The sequence below is a fragment of the Mirounga leonina genome, unplaced genomic scaffold, assembly GCF_011800145.1.
Source record: "Mirounga leonina isolate KUSES-001 unplaced genomic scaffold, KU_Mleo_1.0 Mir_54, whole genome shotgun sequence".
Classification (NCBI taxonomy): domain Eukaryota; kingdom Metazoa; phylum Chordata; class Mammalia; order Carnivora; family Phocidae; genus Mirounga; species Mirounga leonina.
In genome coordinates this window covers 8604682-8614632 of record NW_023270812.1, presented here as the reverse complement: position 1 = coordinate 8614632, position 9951 = coordinate 8604682, and positions in this window count along the sequence as shown.

Here is a 9951-nt window from a genome sequence, read left to right as displayed (position 1 = left end):
TATTGGTATGTTCAGGCACACTAGATATGTTTGTACATGATACACATAGATGCATAAATCCTTAGCCACCTGGATTTTTAAATAGATTTAGTTTGGATATTATGTTTCTGGTCTTTTATCTCAAAATTAAGGTTTGAGCTTTAATCAGACTAAATTATCACCATGCCTTGGCCTGTGCCTTTATTTTAAATACTGTAATTTTACTTCCTTGTTCATATATTTATTATTTTGCCTTTCTTGCTTAACTAGAATTAAAAACATTTAAAGGGACATGTCCATGGTTAATTGGATCAAATTGAAAGGATAGGACCATTCTCTCCTCATCAGACTTCTATCCTTTGTTTGATGTCATTCACACATACCCTGATGACTATAACCAATGAACTGTACAGATGCAGTCTTTTTTGCAAGAACTTCCAAGAACTGTGGCACAGTTATGGTGGGTATGATTTTGTTGGGTTTCAGGTACATATGCATGATTTAGATTTTGAAAATCACTTCTAACCTTTATCTATTTCAGACATGTGTTTGCTTTCTACACTTTACTGATTTTATTTAGGGTTTAATTCTTTAAAGACTTATTTAGTCACATTAACGTATCCCTTTTATTGCCTGACTTTAAAATCTCTGTAAAATGTAAATTAACCGAGTATGCTGTCGCTTCTTGCCCCCCTCCCCTCCCCTGCTTGTCAGCAGCGCATGGCTGTTCTATTTTACCTTTGCCCGAGTATCTACCCTGATACACATTCTGCCCATTTCTTTAGGCACTTAATCTTAAGTTTAAATTAGTGATTCCCAATGCAGTACTATACCCTATCTGTTTTTTGTCTTTTTTTTGTACTGGATATTTTGGTTGTCTGAAGCATTAGATGCATTTCTGTGATGGTAAAAATAGCAAAAAGGAGAGAAGTTTCAGTGGTGTTCTGGTTCTAAATTAAAAGGGTGGGATGAAGAGAAAGACATTAATGTTTCCCAAGAAACAATATTTCAAATTCAAAGAAACATTACTGTCTTCACTCACTTGCTGGGTTCCCCCCCGCCGACCCCACTATGCCTCATGCATAGTTGGACCTCGCTTTTCAGCGAGTATGAGCAATTGGTAACCGAACATGTGCAGACCCTCTGCTGGGGGGGGGGGGGCGGCGGCGTGGGTCAGTGTCGTCCAAGGACCCGACCTGCAAGTTAAGATCTGAATCCAGTGTGTCAAGTAGAGAAGTCAGTTTACACATGTCAGGTGTCAGCTGATAATTTTGAGGTATTATGTATTTGCAGAAGTGTAAATGGAAAATTTTTATTCCTACTGCAAATGAAGGTTGCAAAGTGTATCATCTGATCCTCCAGCTCACCTGGAATACTATTAGACCATGGGTGTTGCAGCTTTTGTTTTTCCTTTAGCCACTTGAATAATACCCAGTCCTGGGCCATCTCTCCAACAGCCAGTGTAAATGCCATAGAGGAGTATTATTTCCCATAGATCTATTGTATGGTGTATGTTCTATGCATGCCTTTGGTGTGCACATTGAAAGTTCAACAGATTGATCTGGAGAAGGTATTTCTATACAATGCCCCGACCTATTCACCAGACCCAACCCAGTGACCCATGTGAAAAAATGTGCTCGCCCAAACACTGAAATTTACCAAAATTTTTAGATATGCAGCATCTTGAATCTTTCTGAAAAGAAAAGGCGGCTTTCTTTACAAGTCCATAGGAACAAAGGAGATCCTATATCCCTACCTAGTTAAGGTACCCACAAGTTTGCCGGCGGTGATCGTGCTGACCCCATACTGCCAAGGTGTAAGATGGGTTATAAGCTGTCCAAAATACAATGCACTTAATAGACCGATTTGCAGAGTTGATGGATCTGTGTCCAAAGTTTTAGTGGGCTCTCTTTTGGAAGGAGAAAGAATTTCAAGTAAATAATATCCGACTTTATTATAGTTGATGAGTTAGCAAACTTAAAACAATTATTTTGTATGTATGACATATAAAAATCTTTGTAAAATGCACAAGTGCAATAATTTAAAGAGGTCTTAACTTTGCATTTATAAATTATAAATACTGTACATGTGTGTAATTTTTCATGTATTCATTTGCAGTCTTTGTATTTAAAAGAAACCTTTACCATTATGTTTATATAATAGAACAGTAATCATTTATTATAACCGAGGCAACTTGTAAATAAATTCATAATTCAAACTGCCAGTAGATATGCATATATGGGTGTTACGCTGCAAAATCTAGCTTTGTTTTACTTACATGCTTCGGGCAGCAAGGAATTTTTTGTCGATATGTAACTATACATACAAAGTATATATATGTATGATACATGAAATATATGTAGAGATGTTCATAATTTTAATGGATATCCTTTGGTGTGAATAATTGAATACAGAGTTTTTAAAATATCATTTTTCACGTTTATCATTTGCTCTCATTTGCGGGGAAGGTAAGAGATGTTTTGTCTGTTGAGGAGGAGGTGCAGCGACGCTGTCAAACTGTCTGCACGCACGCCGGGCCCTGGCCGCGTGGAAGCGCCCAAGTTCACGGTGGCTTGATGTGGTGGGTCTGCTTCAGCCATTTCCAAGCAGAGAGGACGAGACGACCTACGATGTTAAATTGTGTAACATGATTTATTAACTCCACTGTATAATTTTAAAGGTTTGGAGACTATGTGGGAGAAGCTGGTCTTTTAGAACGAGTGCTGCAGATTCCAAAGCTAGTGGCTTGGAGTGCTGACTCTGGGACTCCTGAAATAGCTCCCCTGGCCTCCAGGGGCCCCCCGGAACCATCCAGATTCACTTGGCCAAGAGCAGGAAGGACTCTGGTTGTATGCATGCTTTTGTGTGTAAGCCTTGGGATTCTCTCTGTTACAGTAAAGAAAATGTTCTGGGTTAAACCTCACATCACCTGTGTTCCACGATAAGTATACTCATGGCTTTATCTGGACAACTCAGCTTAAAGAAATTGTGTTTATGTGGCTATCCCTGCTTACCATCACGTGGTAAATATTTAAGACCAAAAAGTCAGAAGTTCATTTGTATCCACAGACCCTCCCTCACCCTAAACGTATTAGAACTAAATTTGGGAGTAAACAAAGTAAAAGTTTCCTGGAATAAAGACCTGTTACATTGTTAAGTAAGAGAGTCCACAGTCTTGTTAATTAGACAGAAGCATAGACAGCCCCTAAAATGGAATTCTCCTGCAGCACCAACCCTCACTAATGGAAAGCCCTCAGAGTGCATAGCACTGTATGTGTTGTAGACAGGATTTTTGTTAAAGTATTCATTTCCTGTGAAACCGAATAAAATGTTGACTGTGCTAAAACGAATTTCATGAATTAATATATCCATAAACTTATTTGGCAACTCATGTTGCAGATTGGTACTCTGTAGAGACGATCTTAATTTGAATCCTTAATTATGTACATGTCTGATTTTTCCATCAACCCTCTGTAACTCGAGAGCTTTGAGGAGAGGGACATTTATTTCCCCATCGTATCTACGTCCTGAAGCAAAAGGAACCCTGAAAAGCAATACGTATCAAGCCAACATGCGTTCAGTATGCCCACTGGGCACCCGATGTGTGGAAGGTGGAAGGAGGGAATTAGGAGCAGAAGGCAGGACACGACATTTCCGTGGGTTTGGAATCGACTGCTTCATCTCCTGGAAGCCTTCACAGCTTCGCCGTCACTTCCTGTGCACCAGCTCTGCGATTACTGTCTGCACCGTCATAGTTCCAGAGAGACGGAGCCACACATCGGTACACCTGAAAATCTCACACATTTAACAAGACGATTCTTAAATATGTTCCCAGTAGTGCAGACTTGCTGCTGTTCTCATAAGAATACCAAAGCCTGGGGGTCCTTGGGGGGCTCAGTGGGTTAAGCGTCTGCCTTCGGCTCAGGTCATGGTCCCAGGGTCCTGGGATCGAGCCCCGCATCGGGCTCCCTGCTTGGCCAGGACCCTGCTTCTCCCTCTGCCTCTGCCCCTGCTTGTGCTCTCTCTCTCTCACGTTCTCTCTCTGTCTCAAATAAATAAAATCTTTTTTTTAAAAAAAATAGTATTTACCTGCTTACCCTTGCATTAACTAAAAAAAGCGTGCATCAAAACACCCCATTTCCTAAGCCTTCTGAGTTACTGAGTTTTGTCCACGTGAAATCATGACTGTTGGGCATTGGTTCCGCCTTCTACCAGCAACGCAAGATCTTTTACTTGCCATGTCTGATAGACAGTCATCTGACTTCATACTCCAGGGGTGGAGGACAGACCACTGTAATGCAAACCAGACCACTGTTTGACAGCTCTGGTTGCCAGAAGGTTCTATCTGAAGTTGTCCTGAAATCTATAGCTTTATAATTTCTATTCCAAGATACTGGCTTACAGCACAGGGATAAGTCCGCTCCCTTTTTTATCTGACAAACTTTCAATTATTTGAAGAAAGCTGTCTTGCCTCCTTATGCCCAACCGATTCTTTTTTTAAGTTTCTAAAAATGTAAATTGGCTTTGGAGCCTAGTTATTTTTGACAATTCTCCCCCTAGAAATCTGCCAATGACCTTCTGCTGGGCCCTTACTTAGTTCAGAATGAATTGCTAAAGTCCATCAGTTGGCACTCTGGGCACATCTCCTACAGCCCCGTCCCCCCCTCCTGTGGCTCAGTCACATGAATGCACATCTGTCCTTTGAGCATCCCGTGTCCCTAACCTCGTACTCTGTCCTCTGCTTCACTGGCTCATCCTTGGAAACTCAAATGTTACCTCCTATGTTTGAGAATCTGTTCCTCTCGGTCAGTAGTCTGCTCCCTCCTGAACGCGTTCCCTCTGATCCCGCTGCTGTGGGAACCAGGCTGCAAAGCCCAGTCGCCCAAACTGAGTTGATCCTTTATGTTCGCCAAGCCCTCCTGCCAATTCAGTGCTCACAACGACTCTCTGAATAACGCATGTTATCACCCCCACTTTAAGATGAGGACTGTGAAAAACAGGTGAAGTAGCTAGAACCTAAGAAAGCAGGCCAGCCAGCGTTCAGAGACTCCCGCATAAGCACCATGCTGTCCTGAAATGTGCCTTCTTCAGGATCTGTTCCCAAAGGGCGCATCTTGACCAACACAGGTACGCAGTTTCAAAATGAGATTCAGAAACTCATAGCAGATGAAATCTTGAGGAAAAAAAGCTTTCAAGGCTATTTATAAGCTGACAGTCTACTGAAACAAGATGTTTTCAGGTTTTCTGTGCCCAGCACTAAGGGTCGCCTGGCCTGGGGAAGGAAGGAATGTAGAAAAGAAAGCAGGTGAGGTGTGAATGTGCAGCCACCAGGAGGGCCAGGATGCTGTCCACAAGGGGGAGAACCATGGTGGGCGGGAGGTGGGCAGGGGAGGAAGCCCCCTGATCAGTTTTGGGAATCTGATCAAGAGGATCCTCATGCCTGCTTTTTCCTAGAGCTTGGAGAGAGTGGGAAGTCTCAAGTCGCATCTGGTGTGACAAGGGGACAAAAATGAACAAGGGCTGCCTGAGGTGACCAGGCGGGCTAAGCCCACACCTCCCCGCTCTGCTGATGGTTGGCAACACATGCTATGTGGCTGGGAGGGCACATGGGGTCACACTGCCTCCGGGAAACCAACTCACCAAAGTGCAGGCTGGCTCCGGAACATCACTGAGGTCAGGTGGCCAAGGTCAAGAACCAGTGAGGACATTGCAACAGTCGCCCGTCTGGGCAGGGCAGTGCCATGAGGGTCCCGCCTCACTCCCTGCTCCTCAGCTCACGTTAGCTGACCGAACCTTTCTGTGGCCACACCTGGTCCTCAGGAGGGCAACAGCGCAGGAGAAAGGTTTTCAGCCAGACTGATTTAAAACCTGAGGGAGGGGCCCCTGTGTGGCTCAGTTGGTTAAGCATCTGCCTTCGGCTTAGGTCATGATCCTGGGGTCCTGGGATCCAGCGCCCCCCCCCCAGTCAGGCTCCCTGCTCATGGGGAGCCTGCTTCTCCCTCTCTGTCTGCCCCTACCCCTGCTCCTGTGTGCTCTCTCTCAAATAAATTAATAAAATCTTTTTTTAAAAAGTCCTCAACAATAAAAAGACAAATAACCCAATTAAAAAATAGACAAAGGATTGAATAGACATTTCTCCAAAGTATATATATATATATATATATATAGGCCAATAAGCACAGGAAAAGGCATTCAACACCATTAGTTATTAAGGAAATGCAAACCAAAACCATAATGCCATACCACATTCGCACCCACGGGAATGACTAAAACAAAAGAGACAGACCATAACAAGTGTTGGTGAAGATGTGGAGAAACCCGCGACCATCACGTGTTTCTTGTGGGATTGTGAGACCGTGCAGCCACTTGGGAAAAGTGTGAAAGTTCCTCCAAGTGTTAAACATAAAGTTTGCATGTAGCCCAGCATTCTCCCCTAGTTACATATCCAAGAGAAACGAAAACCTAGGTTTACAAAAAAGTTGTGCACAAATGTTCATAGCAGCATTACTCATAATATCCAGAAAGCAGACGCAATCCAAGTACCCATCACATGATGAAGGGATACCCCAGAGTGTTCTGTCCAATATCACTCAGCCACAAAAAGGAATGAAGCACCAACACATCACAAGAGATGATATATTGCATGATTCCCTTAAATGAAACGTTTGGAGCTGGCAAAATCATAGACAGAAAAACAGGTTAGTGGTTGCCAGGGGCCGGGGGGAGATGGGGAGTCACTGCTTGGGTGTGGGGCTTTGTTGCAGAAGGACAAATTGTCCCCCAGGCAGAGAGTGGTGGTGGACGCACAACTGTGAGCGTACCACAAACCATTCAATTGTGATTGTGCCACAAACCACTGAATATACACTTTAAAAGGGTGTTTCATGGATGTTAACTGGTTATATCTCAATAAAAGCACAATGAGTGTCATTGATTACATGGGATAGATATAATTCTTTATGTCCATAATGAGACTCAAATTAAAAGGACTGAATTCATTAGGTGGTTTTGGAGGCGAGTCCCACACCAACTCCTTTCTTGGAAGGTGAGGAAAGGGGAAGTCCCAAGGTGATGAGGGAAAGCTCTTTTTTTACAGAATGATATCTCATCGCTGTGAAAGGCATGAGGCGGACTCATGCAGGGAGTGCCCCTAGAGGAGAAGTTTCCTGGGGAATCAAGCGTCACCTCACAGCAGAGTCCCCAGTCACAAAAGAAAAGACCTACTCTCATGGCAACAAGACATGTGGTAACCCCTTCTCCCACAATGAAGGGATCCAATTCCTGATAAGGGAAGGTACAGATCACCGTCCATGAACTGTTCTTACTGCCCACACTAAACATAAGCAAGCCTTACACCCAACCTCCACTTTATAGACCACCCAGGCCAGTGGGCAAGTTCAACCACAGCGCAAAAGGAAATAGCCAGACAGACCCCTCAGGTGGGTGGTTGACAAGACAAACGGTCTGGTCTCCAAATGTTAAGTGTCCTTAAAAAAATGAAAAAGTGGGACTGTTTTAGATGAAAGGAGCACAACTCTGTGAGGCTACTAAGAACCACTAAGCTGTACAATTAGATGCGTGAGTTGTATGGTATGTAAATTATATATCATTAAAGCTGTTTAAATAAAGACATAACAGCGAAATGCATGGATTTTTGTTTTAAAATAGAGCTATAGTCAATATTTTGAGGATGATTTGGGAAATTTGAATACAATGGGTAAGGACTTGATTTTAGATGTAATAATGGCCTGTGGTTCTGGAGAAGGACTTTATTTCAGATGTGCTCAAGTAGTTAGGGATAAAGACTCATGACGTCTGCTACTGACTTCAAAGTTTCCGCAAAAGGATGGACAGAGCGATAATGCAAATAAGTCCGAATGTGAAGTTTTGGATCTGGGCGGTTGGGTATGGGGTTGTCCATTCTACTGTTCTTGTTGGAAAGAACAGTACACCGCACAGGTACTGTGTGCGAGGTTTACTCTGTAATACAGGAATGTAACAATGGTAAACGTTGTTTAGCTGCTGATGGTTGGCAGCACATGCTATGTGGCTGGGGGGCACATGGGGTCACACTGCCTCCGGGAAACCAACTCAGATCTGACTCCTAAGCCCCTTCCCGCTGGCTGGGGTGGGGTGGGAGGACTTCCTCTCATGGATCAGCAGGGAATCCTCAAGTTGGTGTGAGAGTCCCCGGGTCTGCGAGCAGGGCAGACCTCTCTGCTCCGCTCCGCGCTGGTTGCGCACGATGGGCGGCGCGTCCAGGGCAGCCCGGGAGCGGGACCAGTGCGGGGCACCCTCAGGGGCCCCCCTGGATATTCGGGGTCCGCTCGGATCTCCTGCTCGGCTCCGGGTGCGTCCAGAGCTGGGGGGTCAGGGAGAGCCCCGGCCCCCCATCGGGTCTCAAGCTTCGGGCTTCCTCTCCTTCGGTTCTGCTTCTCCCCTGCCGAGGCTCTCTTCGCCCCAGCATACTTCCTCGCAAGCCGTCGTTTTCCGGAACAAACGCCAAGCCCCAAAAGGCAGAGTCATTGCAAAGTCTGCCCCTGCCTGCGTCACGACCCTCCCCAGAAGTGGGAGCGGACAAGGGAAGTCCCCCCAGGACAAAGCAAACAGCACCTCGCTCGACCTTACCCGGGAATCCGCCCCAAAGCAGCTTTGCTGGTGTCATTTAAAAGGCAAAGAGCTTTAGAAAGGGAATCGAACGAATTCAGCTTTGCTTAAAGCAACAGGCCTCATCAGAGTTGTACCTTGAAAAACAGGACAAGAAAGTCCTGCCATCACAGAAGTTTGGGGCCGCTAGAAAGAATTACTAAGATTCTCGGGGCGCCTGGGTGGCTCAGTCGTTAAGCGTCTGCCTTCGGCCCAGGTCATGATCCCAGGGTCCCCGGATCGAGTCCCGCATCGGGCTCCCTGCTCGGCGAGAAGCCTGCTTCTCCCTCTCCCACTCCCCCTGCTTGTGTTCCCTCTCTCGCTGTGTCTCCCTCTGTCAAATAAATAAATAAATAAGAATTGCTGGGTCCAGGGGTGCCTGGGTGGCTCAGTCGTTGGGTGTCTGCCTTGGGCTCGGGTCATGATCCCAGGGTCCTGGGATCGAGGCCCGCATCGGGCTCCCTGCTCGGCGGGAAGTCTGCGTCTCCCTCTCCCACTCCCCCTGCTTGTGTTCCCTCTCTCACACTGTCTCTCTCTCTCTCTCTGTCAAATAAATAAATAAAATCTTTAAAAAAAAAAAAAGAATTACTAAGATTCTCAACACCCTCCCGGTGTTGAGTGTGAACCTTCTCGGCGTGTTCCAAGGACTCGTGCGGCCAGTGAAGGGAGGACAGCGTGCGTCCCTGTGGGCGGGGCGGCGGGGGGCGCGGAGGGGGCCCAGCGGAGGGGGGGCAGGTCTGTGCCCCGGTGGGGGGAGGAGGAGGGGGGCAGAGCGGGCCCAGTGCGGGGGGTGGGGGCGCTCACCCCGGGCTCCGCTGCAGGGAGGCCTCAGCTGCACGCGCCGCTCCGCGGGCCTGGCTTCCCTCCGCCTCGCTTACACACTTGTCTTCTTACAGTGACTTAAACCCTGGCTTGATTTCCTTCTGCAGTAACAGTGTTCCCCCCACCTCGGGAGAATAATCCCTTCGCTGCCACATTGCCGGGAAAATACCCCTTGGAAACACAACACGAAGAACTAACTCCCCTTCTCTTCACACTCACACCCCCGCGGCGGCCACATCTGCCTTCGAAGGAAAGCATCTGCTCTCGGAAACGTGGAGAAAACGGCCTTACTTGTTCGGCTTGCAGAGTGGGACGATCACACCTACACCTCTAGCGAGCTGGGGTCACCACGCCTGCCTATTGTTGCATTCAGGGACGAATAGGCCATCATCATCATCATCGTCATTATTAATGTGAGCAACTCGGTTTCCAATTAAAATACAAGCAATGCAAAGTAAGGTTAAGAAACAGGAAGTGATCAGCAACGCCAGGTAGGTTTTAAAA